The sequence below is a fragment of the Pleurodeles waltl genome, chromosome 6, assembly GCF_031143425.1.
Source record: "Pleurodeles waltl isolate 20211129_DDA chromosome 6, aPleWal1.hap1.20221129, whole genome shotgun sequence".
In the NCBI taxonomy this organism is placed as follows: Eukaryota; Metazoa; Chordata; class Amphibia; order Caudata; family Salamandridae; genus Pleurodeles; species Pleurodeles waltl.
The window spans coordinates 1,505,839,837-1,505,854,107 of record NC_090445.1 but is presented as its reverse complement, the minus strand read 5'-3'; the positions used below and the strand labels follow the sequence as shown (position 1 = coordinate 1,505,854,107).

Here is a 14,271-nt window from a genome sequence, read left to right as displayed (position 1 = left end):
CCCCAGTTTTTTCCTTTTTCTCCATCTTTCCCTCTCTCTCTCTCTCTCTCATTCTAATGCCCTGTGTCTCTTTTCACTGTCTCTTTCAACCTTGCTCTCTTTATCCTATCCTTTTTCTCTTGCGGAGCAGTCATGGAAGGCAGAAGAAGAGCAGGAGGTTCTAGGGGAGTAGATGAGATGTAGGTAGTCCAGAAGGATATTGAAATAGAGCAGGCAGTCCAAAGAGGAAGTTATTGAAGCCCAGGGAGTGGCACTGGATGGAGGTAGGTCAGATGGCAATGGATTTTAGAGCAATGCAGGTGGCCTTGTATGGCAGATTGCCTTGAGGCTTAGAAGTAGACTGAGTCCAAAGTAGATAGAAGTATTCCTGGTGAATAACATAAGTGATCTGTGGAAAAAGAGGTATTTCAGGCAGTCACAGGGGACAGAGGCACGGCAGGCAGCCCGGGGGTGGAAATGCTGGAGGGGATATGTAGATCTGGAAGTCAATGGAGCAAAATAATTGGCCCTAGGGAGATATATGAGGTGCATATGGGCAGCCTTGTAGCAGAGAAACTGGCACTGTGAGTGGAATCCTGGCAGCCATTCAGTCCTCCAGCGGAGAGGTTAGTTACGGGGGCAGGGAAACCATGCAAACAAACAGCTCTGAGTGTGTGTGCGTGTATATACGTATAATCGATAGCTAGACAGATAGATATAGTTATATTTTACACAACACAGAAAAATATTAACAATACTATTGCAAAACATTAAAGAATTTACCAAACAAATTAAAAAAAACAAATACAAATATAAATAAATACTATAAAATTTAACTTTATAAACGAATATTATAAATTTATATTTAACCAATATTGGAAAATGTACTGGAGTCTGGGAATAATAGATATACTAGTCCAACCCCAATTTATACAACAGTACAGAAAATGTAGGGCTTCAAAGGGGTTAAATACATTATAACGACTCCAAACAGTGTAACAGTAGGGAAAATGTTGGACTTCAGAGGAGTTAAATTTACTGTCCCACTCTAGCTTGTGCAACATAAGGGTAAGCATTGGACTTCGTAAGGGTTATTTTACTATTCCCTTGTTGGAAAGTGGATTATTGGAAAGGGCAGGTAAGTACCTACACTTAGCAATCGGCCACAAACCCCCACTAGGTCCAGTCAAGGTCTCAATAAATTAATCCCAGCTCAACCCTTAGTAGCTTGGCACCGAGCAGTTAGGCTTAACTTAGGAGACAGGAGTGTGAAGCATTTAGAAATCACAAAACAGTAAATAGGTAAACCCAAAACACAATAAAAATCCAACACCAATTTATAACAATAGATTATATTTGTATCTTTAAAATGACACTAAAACGACAAAAATCCAATAAAGGGAACCGGAGATATGATTTTTTGAAGATTGAGGCCCTCATTACGCCACCTGCCAAACTCGTTCCGCCATCAGGCTGCCTGTGCGGCCAGAAAACCGCAGGCCCTATTAGGAGTTCACCGCAGGGCCGGCGGGTGGAAACAGCATTTCTGCCCACCGGCCCTGTGGTGAACAGGGCCTTAACATTGACGATGCAGCGAGTGCAGCAGCACCCGTCACGCTTTCCAGTGCCCGAAATTTGGGAAGTGGAAAGCACGACGGGTCTGTCCATGGACTGCGCATGCCCCTTTTCCGCCAGCCTTTGCATGGCGGGGTTACCGCCAAGCAAACGCTAGCAGAAAGAGGACTCGTAATCCCCAGGGCAGTGCTGCAAGCAGAGCTGCCCTGGCGGATTGAGACCGCCGAGACCGCCAGGCTGTTGCAGTTGGCGGCGATCTGACCGCGACCGTGGCCCTGGTAGTCTGGTGACCACCAGGGTTATAATGAGGCCCTAAATGTTCTCTAGCACATAGAAATCAAAAGCTTCACTCTGGACATCTGGTTGCGCTCGACGGGGCAAAGTCAAAATTTGAGGCCAACCGCGAAGGAGCCCTGCTCGGCTACAGTGAGCGGGAGGCCTCAGTTACAGTTTTACCTTCGGACTTAGGACCTCATTACGAGTATGGCGGTGTCAGAACAGCCATGTTGGCAGTGGCAGTCGTATCGCCAACAGGCTGGTGGGGAAGACTGCCAAATTATGACCATAGCGATATTTCCAACAGAATCTAGCCAAAGCACCGACGGCACCGCCACTGCGGTCTGGCCACCACAGTCGATGGTTGCCACTTGCAGGCCGGTGGAGACCATGTTTCCACCGGGCAGATTACGAGGTTGCACACCGCCAAGTATTCCACCGCGGTTGCACCAGCATGGAAACCCAGGCAGAAACCAACTGCATAAAAGGAAGCCATACTTGTCCAGAGCCCCCATGAAACCTGAACAACACGTCTTTCTGCAGCTCCTGCTCGCCCAGCGTTTCCAGAATCTGCGACGACAACAGCAACCGTAAGTACACACTCTTACCTGGTACTGTTGTAGATTGGCAATTTTTGTACACTCGTACAACAGACATTTGGGAAGGGGGTGCGAGGGCAGCACTCACGTAACTGCACACTTATGTGCACACTCACATACAGTCACACATCACTCGCATATACACAACAAACATGCCACGGTCACCACATACACACAGCATTAACACACACAGTTACACATGGAAACACTGCACAGGCCCACACTCACACAGCACCACACAACAACACAACACTTCACAAACACAACACAGCAGCACCATCTCCAATCACTTGGCAGGAACCCACAGGGGACACTACCCGGGGACAGATCACACATACATCACAACGTAAGACCAACAGGCAAAAAATTACATACAAATACGCAATCACACGACTTACAGATCGACTTACGAAGAACACTGTATCTAACATTTCATGCACATAACATGCACACAGTCAAAGCACACAAAGCCACACAGCACACCAACAAACACATCTCAATACAAACAACACACAATACCAACACAACAGAACCTCTTGGACACACAAATGTCCATCACACAACAGATACCATACCACTTTAATACAAAAGCACTGCACACAAGCTCACATACTGCCTAAACAACACACGCAGCCTAAGAACAACACACATACATACACACAACTAATGTCAGCCAGAAACAACTCCATACAAGGGAAGGAAATGCATGACAAAGATGTAACCAGGAAACCAACTACTTGTTGGTCCTAATAATTCTTAAGTTTAAAATTTTAAAAACAACAAAAGCCATAGGCCAGTCCATTTGTCCAACAGTCTGTATGCACACAGTGCACAGATGTTTGCCCCAAACTTGACTCCTGACTGCCATGTAACCTCCACAGGTAGGGGCATCTATGGGGCATGCAGACACTTCAGGGGTTATCTGGTGAGGGGGGACTGAAGGGAGGCTGGGTTTAGGTTTTGGTGGGGGGCCTTTGGGATCTAGCTCTTAGGTGGATGTGTAGACTTCTTGGCAGGGGGAGGGGCAAGGGAAACTGCAGGGGGGTCTTGGAGATGGAAGGGCCGGACTTGGGTAGGGACACAGCACATTTAGGGGAATCACGGGGTGGGAGAGGAGTAGGGAAAGGTGCAAACTCTGAAAGGAAATCTTTCTTAGACACACGGGGATGGTCATAGCAAAAGGGTTGGGTGTGGAGGGAGAGGGAGACGGAATGGTTGTAAGAGGTGTTGGTGTGAATGTCTTGGCTGCATGTTTGTGCGAGGTATGCTTGTGGGTAGTGGGTGTCTGTTGAGTTGGTGAGTGAGGGTGTTTATGCATCTTGGGAGGAGGTGGTGTGGAGGTGCTGGGGATGCCGCGGTGGGTGGGTGATTGTCTGTTGCGGTGGTGACTGCAGGTATGGTGGATGTGTTGCATGTAGGTGTGTCTGTGGATGTGGTGTCTGTGGGTGTGGTGACTGGGGTAGATGTCTGGGACCTGCTGTGGTGCTGTCTGTGGGTAGGATAGGTGTAGTGGCTGGATCTGTGAATGTTAGTGTGGTGTCTGCAGGTGGGTCAGGTGTGCTGTCTGTGATGCTGGGAGTGGTGGTGATGTCAGGGCAAATTGTGACTGTTGCTGTGTGTGCAGGTGTATGTTGCTTGTGTGGTTGCTGGTGGTGTGTCTTGTGGTGCTTGTGTTTGTCAGAGCTACCCTTGGATGTTGAGGTGGATGCATGCTTGTCTGTCTGTGTGCTTTGGCTGGGTCTGGGAAGAGGGGTTTGGGACTGGGAAGAGGAAGGTGGAAGGAGGAACAGTAGGCAAAGGTTGACTGGCTGCCATTAGTGTGGAGGCCAGAGTCTGAAAGGATCTCTGTAAGCCAGCCAGTGCACCATGTATGCCCTCCAGGAACTCATTACTCTGTTGGAGCTGATTTGCCAGTCCCTGGATGGCATTCACAATGGTCAACTGACCGACAGAGATGGACCTCAGGAGGTCAATAGCCTCCTCACTGAGGTCAGCAGGGCTGGCAGGGGCAAAGGTGCCTGCGGCAAAGGAGACGCCCACCCTCTTAGGTGAGCGGGCATGGCCAACTGGGCAGGGTGCTACAAGGAAGGTGGTGGAAGTAAGGGGGGTCGTTGACTGAGATGGTGCTGGAGAGGTCCGAGATGGGTCTGCTACTGCCAGGGAGTGTTCACTGGAGGAGGATTCCGATGATGAAGACATGGATCCTGTCTCCCCGTGGCACCCCCCTCGCCGTCCGGGCCACTGGGTCCCTCGGTGTCAATGGTATCAGCACTCCAGGTCCCGTGACCCGCAGCTTCCCCACTCGGCTGTGGCCCGCCTCCTTCACCTGCCAATGGTAATGGAGAGAAACAGTGAGAGACAGAGGGTCATTGCATTCTTAACATACACATACATTGCACAATACACAACATTAACAACACATCTATGTCTAATAAAGCCCCAGGTCGGAACCATTTAGAGCCTACATCATGTCACAACTACAAACTTCCAACAACCCTATATGACAACAGCATCAGCACAACATAAGGTAATAATCTGACCACTACATCACCATCCCATCAAATCAGTTGTAACACAAACTATTCATGCACAAGATGAATTGGCTACATCAAACGTCTCTCCCTATACAGATCATCACTATGTACCAACAAATTGTCCTTAAAAAAATGCTGTTAACTGACAACACAATATCATGCCTACCCCTAATCCAGACTTGCCCAGTCCATCACCAGTAGTCATGTTATATGAAAGTAAACTCATCTCACTTCAAAACAACACAGCATGTTGCTTTTCAATCACATACCTAACATGTGGTTCTGCCCATAACATTCACAATGTCGAATACCTCAGATGAAATCACTACATATGGCATACTCAAATTGTGAGCCTCATAAAATAACATAGCATGTCATACAAACATCTATCAAAAGTATCTAAAAAGGGTTAGAATGAATTTTGTGACACACTAATCTTACTTATTGACACATAGACAACAATTTCATGTCCAGCAATAGGGGCCTACGTAGAACACATAATACACCCATAGACAACCACAGGAGCATACCAACACCTTCAATACAATGGACACTAATCATGTGCATAAAAGCCACATACTATTCCACTATTCATGCTGAGTATAAACTTCTACATGAATAGATCAAAATACCTACATCACTAACAAATGTACAGACATGTGTAACCTAATACCTTATGACTGAAGTAACACTGACATAATCCACTACTAATGTAACCATGATTGACGTGTACACCTAGAGTCCAGCAAATAGACTCACAACATATCCCATTGCATCCAACATGTGTTTGTCAAAAGGAACCCCAGCTACACTATTAAATGAGGCAGAAATGAGCTGATCCATTACAAAATCTGTCTTAACTGCCTCAGATTAGCAAAGGTAAGTCTGGCAAAGAAGAGGCCTCAACATAACAATAGGCAAAAAGTACCAATTGACACATGATGTAGGCACAAAACAGTGTATGTTGCACCCACATAGGTATGGTACAGCCCTATGTAGCATGGACAAAATACATGGCCTAAGGGGTCAGCAGGCTAGCCACCTACCTTCTCAACCCCATATACATTGTAGAAAATGTTTGAAAACACATATCAATGGTATGTCTTGTACTGTTAATGCTTTATTACCACCATGCTTTTCACTATGTAGGATGTCCACCCTGATCAAACATCACATTTGCCAATCTATAGTTCAGACATAACAATGGGGACGCCTCCTTACACCTCAGAGGGAGAGTAGTAAGTAGGCCATGTCACATTCCTGTCTGGATTACAGCCTCACATGAAGTTCCCAATGATTTCAGAACACAAAATTACTTGGCCCTGTTACTCATCTATCAGACCCTATGTAGCACATAGAGCTAGATCCAGTGGAATAGGACTGGTCAGAGACAAAAGAGATGGATAACTTAACGATTGGGTATATGGACTGTGGAACAGTAGGTGGGAATGGTGACACTGCAGGTTGCACATATGAATAGCAGTGTAGAGGTACACAATGACACTTTCACATGTGCATCACCACATGCTGTCAAACTATGTGGTTGACATAGCCGAGTAACGTCCCTATACACAATACTATTTCCACATCTGTGTATCAAAGTTGGCAACTGTAGTACTATGCCTTCTTAGGAGACCCTTCACCTGTACCACTTACCACATTGTCACAGCTGAGATACATAACAGTCAAAGGCATAAACTTGTGTTAAGTCAGTACTTACTGCCTTGTGGCTGCTGTGCTGCCCTCAAACACCCATCCACCTCACGGTAAGCAACTGTCAAACTGCGGACCATTAGGGGAGTCAGGGTCTGACTGGCACCCCTCCCTCATTGGGAGGACATCCTCAGCTGGGCCTCTGCGGTCTTCCGGGCCCAGCATCTCCGGTCCTCCCACCGCTTCCTCTAATGGGTCTCTGGCTCAGCTGGCTGTGAACTCCCAGGTTCCACACTTACTTGGCGATGGCACGCCGTATTCCCTTTTTTTGATGGGTGTTGACCTGCATGGATGACACAGACAAACGCAAAAAGTCAGGTCCACATGCACCATACCAGCACAAGTGGACAGAACACTTCAGTGACAGCAAGCAGGCAAACATTACCATCCTCTCAGTTCACACTCATGCACAATTTAGCATCTGCATGCATCAACACCTTCACAACTTCACATTTCAGGTACACCATCATACACCCTACCTTTCACACATTGGTATACCATTGGACTCACTTGCTCCTCAGGTGCACCACATAGTTGTTCATTCAGGTGTAAGACCTCCTCCACAAGCTTGTCCAGCTCTTCTGGGGTGAAGCCTGGGGCCCTATCCCCTGCAGGACATGGCATGATAGCTCTCAGAGACAGTACACAGCAGCTCAGGTAGTGGAGGTCTTGCTGGCAGCAGTGTCAGGAGTCAAGTGAGCAATACTGCAGAAGATGGCGGGCACGGCCGCCATGTACAGGACCTCATTGCCGGCAGACATCGCCATTGGTCCAAGTCCACCAAAGGCAGCAATGTGTTCCAAAGGCAATTTCCACCACAGTTGTGACTTCCTATAGCCATGATGACATCCGCTGGTGGAGTTAGGTCATTTCCACATGTCCAGTACAGTAGGTCAGGCGGCAGCCATTTTTAGCACATTTCATGTATGGAAAGGTTTCTGAATCTGCGTCATTAACACATCCCTATATTGTGCTAATCATCAGTAAGTACTGCCTTCAGGTTTATTAGTCTATTTGTGCATGTGAGTAGTTCAAGCAGTGCAACAGAGGGATTTGTGGCGATATAAATGTACACCTATTCTCAACATCCTATGTGCATTGGTAATGTAGATAATGTGCTAAAAATGTGTTTCGCATGTAAAGTCCGTTGGACTGACAAACACTGACAGTCACAGATAAATATGCATCTATATTACATTAGATAATTGAGGGAATGTGCAACAAGTGGAGTGAAATAGGATGCATAGCAATATGCGATCCTGTAGATATCAGATGTTGTAACCAACCTCGATTGCAGATATGTGTTAGTTGTATATGTACATGTTCATTATGTGAGCATTGTTTGTGTCACATACAAATTTTATATGTTTCCACATAGTTACCCTGGCATGAAGAGAGGAAGACAACCTCCAGTGTACAGCCCACTAGTAGACCTGCACACCATGGAAAAGAGACATACTATCCAGACAAATCGGCTGAATAGGCAAACGATCATGGATCTTTGTGATCAGTTGGAGCCTCATCTGATGCCTGCCTTTCGCAATCCCTATAGCATACCTCCCATCGTTCAAATGATGTCAGTGCTACACTTCCTGGCCACTGGGTCCTTTCAGAATACAGTGGCCCTAACTGCAGGGATATCTCAGCCCATGTTCAGTCTGGTTTTGAAGGATGTACTGTCAGCATCGTTAAAACACCTGGACAGCTACATCAGGTTTCCCCAGCGTGTGGATTTGGCCTATGTGAAGGGAGAGTTTTATAGAATGGGACACATTCCACATGTGGTTGGAACCATAGATGACACCCATGTAGCCTTGGTTCCCCCCAGTGCCAATGAACAGGTATATAGGAACAGGAAAAGCTATCACTCCATCTCTGTTCAATTTGTGTGTTTGGCAGAACAGTACATTTCACAAGTCGGTGCAAAGTATCCAGGATCAGTCCATGATTCCTTGATCAGGCGGAACAGCAATTTCCCACTGGTGATGACACGACTCAACACAGAGAGAGCCTGGCTGATTGGTAAGCCAGATTTGACATGTGTGTTTGCAAAGTTTATCTCCTGCAGCACAATTTTGCATGTCCTCGATATATGTTTGTGTATTTCGACCTATTCGCTTACAGGTGACTCTGGCTATCTTAACCGCCCTTGATTGTTGACACCAGTGAGGTACCCAACCACGCCAGGGGAAGTCCACTACAATCAGGCCCACGGAAGGACAAGGTGTGTCATGGAGTGGGCTTTTGGGCTCCTGAAGGCAAGATTTTGCTGCCTGGACAAATCAGGAGGAGCCCTCCTCTACTCACCCAACAAGGTTTGTCAAATAATTGTTGCCTGCTGCATGCTCCACAATCTTGCCCTGAGAAGTCTGATAGCATTTATACCAGAAGAGGGGGAGCCAGCAGAACATGTGGGTGGAAATGCAGATTTGCCAAGTGATGATGAGCAAGATGAGGATGAAGCGGGAAACTCTGGGCAGATCTATCAATCAGTACTTCAACTGACTCAAGGTATGTGATGTATTCTTGATGGAGTGATTCAAATTTAACCTGGAGTTGATGGGTAGCATGTCACCTCCTTTTGACCATCAGCTATGAGGTTTAAGGTAGTTCCAATGCCTATGAGTGAGTTGTGCATGCAAACTGTAATTTTGTACTTTGGACAGAACAGAGTGGTCTACAGTGTCATGTTTTGTTAATGCACATGCAAAGTCACTCTTGTGAACATGAGTTGTCTGAACTGAGAAATGTTTTCTGCTATGTCCCATCACTTATCAATGTCAATCACATATTTGCGGGGTTCCAGTTTGGCTCCTCATCCTTGGCAAGTCACAGACAGTGTCAAAAGCAGATGGGAATTACAGGCAGACATGAGAAGCTGACATGGCTGAAACCAGATAATGATTGCAATGAGTATGTCTAGATCCTACCATGGCCCCTTGTGACAGGGGAAATGCCCCCTGCCTTCACTTGGGAGTGCCTGGTGCATCGGGTCCTGTGTGGACAGCTGTATGGGCCTCCAGACCAACAGGTGAGTACACCATGGGGACAATGCCAGCGACAAGGTTGCATGGAGATGTGTGTTCTGGCAGTTTGTCATTTGGGTGGGGGGTATGTCTGGTGGCAGTGTACATGCAGTGCTCCGGGTGATGTGTGTGCCAATGGAGATGGAAATGGACTTTGTGGGGCATATGTGTGACAAGCTGGATTGTATGGTTAATGATGTCCTCCTGTCTGTATTACCTCTGCAGGTCAGCGCCCATCAGAAAAAGGGATTGTGGTATGTCATCGCCAAGGTTGTGCGGACCCTGGGAGTCCATAGCAAGTGAAGCACCCACTGACACCCCTGATGGCCCGCATACTGGCGGTGGCCTACCAAGAGCTGAATGGGCTCTTGAGGGCAGCACAGCAGCCACAAGGGGGTGAGTATAGTGATCGTGACAACCATTTTTGTTGGCTGGCATGGGATCCTGGTGGTGGGTTTCAGTTAGTGGGTGCCCCTTGATGCCAGCTCAGACATTGCTGCGTGGTCCAGCTCAAGGTAAATGGGTGTATAGCAACATTTCGCAACCTAGCTAGGTGGCATTCCATGTCAAACAGGGCTTAGTGGGTCCCAGGAGGGTTGCAGTTGGAGGTGGTTGGCTCTCATCTTGCTGTGGTACCTAGCCAATGGAATGCCATTGCGATGCACAGTGCTCAATCCTGTGTGATTGTAATGTGTATGCCATCTGTGGTGTTGGTGCTGTAATTGACCCAGTGCTCCCTTTCTCTCTCCCCCCCTATTTTCTTCTATCATACTGTCTATCTGTGCATTAGCATCATCTGGCGAGGAGCAGGGGCACTGGCGACTGAGGGAGCTTCATCCCACAGGACCCAGGAGGCAGAGTCCCCCGACGCCAAGGGGACCAGTGGGACGGAGGGCGAGGGGAGCACCATGGCGGAGACAGGAGGTGACAACACTGACTCTGATTCCTCCTCAGATGGAAGCTCCCTGGTGGTGGCGGACACCTCTGGAACCACCCCAGCTACAGGTCCATCCGCCACCCTCATACCAGCACCACCCTCCCAGTAGCCCCCCACTGAGTTGCCCGTGCCCGCTCACCCAGGAGGGTGGGCATCTCCTTTGCCCCAGGCACCTCAGGCCCTGTCCCAGTGAGCCCCGCTGCCCTCAGTGAGGAGGCTATTGACCTCCTGAGATCCATCTCTATAGGGCAGTCAACCATAGTGAATGCCATCCAGGGGCTGGCATCCCAGATGCAGCAATGCAATGTCTACCTGGAGGGCATCCACGGTGGGTTGGCGCCCCTATAGTGATCGTTTCAGGCTCTGGCATCCTCTCTGATGACAGCCAGTGTCCCTGTTCCTACCGTCCCCCTTCCAACTACCACTTCCCAGTCCCAGTCTCCTCAACCCCAACCCATCCCATGCACACAAAACATCACACAAGAGTAGCACAGTAAAACACAGGCAGCGCACATCAAGCCACAAGCACTCACACAAACAACAGACAGTTGCACACACAACAACATCCACTGACTCCCCCTCCTCCTCCTCCCTCACAGTCACATCCACACTCAAACCTGAATGCACTGCATCACAGTCACCACCACCATCACCACATCAAGCAGCACACACACCTCACTTGCAGACACCTCCACAACATCCATCCACGCATCCCCTTTGTCCTCTCCCACCCTGTCTGCCCCTCCTAAGAGACACAAACACACGCACTCAGACTCTCAACAGCAATCCACCTCACACATGCACACTGTCCATGCACCTGCACCGAAGTCCACCAGACATACACCTCCGACAGCCACTCCCTCAACCTCCACTCCCATCCCTCCTCCCACATCCCACCCTAATGTCCCTAAGAAGCTTTTCTTTGCACATCTTGACCTCTTCCCTCCCCCTCCACACCCCATCCTGCACATAGGAGCAGAGTCCCAACGACCCAGTACAGCACCTCAGCCAAACAGTCTGCCACTGCTCCCACCAAATCATCAGCTGCTGGCACAAAGGGGCCCCAGAGTGTGACGGCTGCCACTCCTACTGAGAGCACACCTTTGAACTCAGAAAGGAAGGACTAGGGTGGTGAAAACCAAGGGACAGAAGAAAGGGACAGTAGAGGCACCACCTAGTCCTGGAGGCAAGGACACAAGTGACATGTCAAAGGCGAAGGGGACTCGTCACAAGAGGGGACACATGGATCCCCCCCACCACCAAAGAAAGGGAAGGTTCCCACTCCACCACCAAAGAAAGGGAAGGTTCCCACTCCACCACCAAAAAATGGCAAGAAGCCCACTCCACCAGCAGAGGGCACGGAACCCTCACCTCCAGCAGAGGCAGCCAGGGTTACACCTCCACCAGCAGTAGGTAAGGAGCCCTCACCTCCAGCAGAGGCAGCCAGGGTTACACATCCACCACCAGTGGGCAAGGAGCCCTCACCTCCAACAGAGGAAGCCAGGGTTACACCTCTACCAGCAGAGGGCATGTAGCCCACCCTCCAGAAACTGTTGGGCAAGGACCCCCCTTCAGAACCAATGGGCATGTACCCCACTTCAGAGACTGTGGCCTTAGACTCCCCAGCAGAGATAATTGGGCAAGGAACCCCATCCAGAACCAGTGGGCATGTTCCCTACTTCAGAGACTGTGGCCTTAGACTCCCCACCAGAGATAATTGGGCAAGGAGCCCCCTCAGGAACCAGTGGGCATGTTCCCCACTTCCGCTGAGGTGTCCACCCAACCCCTGAGGTGCCTGCCCATTTCCAACAAGATGCCCCTGCACAGTGGATTCCGGATTCTGTCAGTAGTCAAGTTGGGCCTTGGTCTGTGCCCTGTGGCCATGTGGCCCTTTTGTACTTTGGACTGGCCATTGGCCCATTCTGGACATTGACACCTGCATTTGCTTTCAAATAGACATTATGGTGGCTGTTGGCATCAAATTACAGTGTTCGTTCATTCTCATTGTGGTCCTTGTTTTAATTTGACGTGGGTCCTGTGACATTCGTTTTACTCTGCAGCTGGTTCTGTGTATAGTGTGTGGGTGAATGGTGTGTGTTGTGCGTGTGTGTGTCACTCTCCTTTTCTTCCCTCCCTCCCTTGTGTGCTAGGTGGCTGTACTCACCGTCGTCGTCTTCGTTGGCGTTGGTGTTCAATGAGGGCCATGGCGTAGGAGACTATCGGGAAGACTTGAAGTTCCAGTTCCATGGTGGCGGCGGTATCCTCTGTGTCCCTGAAGGTGAGTCTTTCGTCTTCTGTGCAGTGTTTCACCAGACTTTTGATGGCGTTGGTACCGCCCTGGAAATCCTGGCGGTTTGCTATTTCACAATATGGTGGGCGGTACCTTGCCTTCCGCCTGGCTGTTGATGGCTACCGTTGTGGTCAGTGGTGTTAACGCCCTGGTGGTTGGTGTGATACATTGGCTGACTATGGGAGGTATCACCGCCATGGTCATAATTTGGCGGTATTTACCGCAAGCTTGTTGGCGGCATTTCCACCACTTTAACACTCACCGCCTATGTCATAATGAGGGCCTTAAGGCCTCATTACAACATTGGTGGAAGTTGTAACCACTGTGGGGCCGCCAATGCGGCCGCACTCCCGCTGTGCCCATTATGACATCCCCGCTGGGCCGGCGGGCGGAAACAGAGTGCACCCGTCGTGCTTATCACTGTCTGCTATGCAGACAGTGGAAAGCAGTGTGGGTCTGTGCCTGGGGGCCCCTGTACTGCCCATGCTAAGTGCATGGGCAGTGCAGGGGCACCCAGGGGCCCCGCGACTCCCCTTCCCGCCAGCCTTTCCATGACGGTTCCTACCGCCATGGAAAGGCTGGCGGGAAGGGGACTCGTAATCCCCTGGGCAGTGCTGCAAGCAGCGCTGCCCTGGCGTATTACAACCGCCGGGACCACTGTAGCGGAAAACCACCGGTCCCAGGCGGAAGCACCGCAGTCAAAATACGCAAGATTGCACCACCAGCCTGTTGGCGGTGCAATCGCCAAAACAGCCCTGGCGGTCTTTGACCGCCAGGGTTGTAATGAGGGCCATAATCTTTAAAAGTTCATATCTCTGGTTTCCTTTATTGGATTTTTGTCATTTTAGAGTAATTTTAAAGATAAAAGTATAATCTATTTTTATAAACTGGCATTGGATATTTATTGTGTTTTGTGCTTTACTTATTTACTGTTTTGTGATTTTTAAATTCCTTACTTACCTGTCTCCTAAGTTAAGCCTAACTGCTCATTGCCAAGCAACCAATGGTTGAGCTGGGATTCATTTATTGAGACCCTCACTGGACTTAATGGGGGTTTGTGGCCTATTGTTAAGTGTAGTTACTTACCTGCCCTTACCAATAATCAACTTTCCAACATTTTTGGTGTGCAGTGGTGGGATTCAGTACTTGTGTTTTATATCACAATGCAGTTTTAAGTGAGGCAAGTTAAAAATCCTTTAAATTGACCTAGAGCAAAGGTATTTTTCACTTTTCAAATTTGTTCTAATTTTTTTAGCTACTTCATTTTTTATTTTTCTAAATTGTTCTGATCAATTGGTGCCAACGTTTTTTTTAAGTGACCCAAAAACATAGGGATACCATG

General features: G+C 48.7%; 1 long non-coding RNA gene across 1 annotated transcript in view; it reads left to right on the top strand.

The window, feature by feature from the left end:
- LOC138302155 (uncharacterized) overlaps positions 1–14,271 on the top strand; it is a 204,242-nt gene that overhangs the window by 90,041 nt on the left and 99,930 nt on the right. The gene's annotated exons all lie outside the window — the stretch shown is intronic.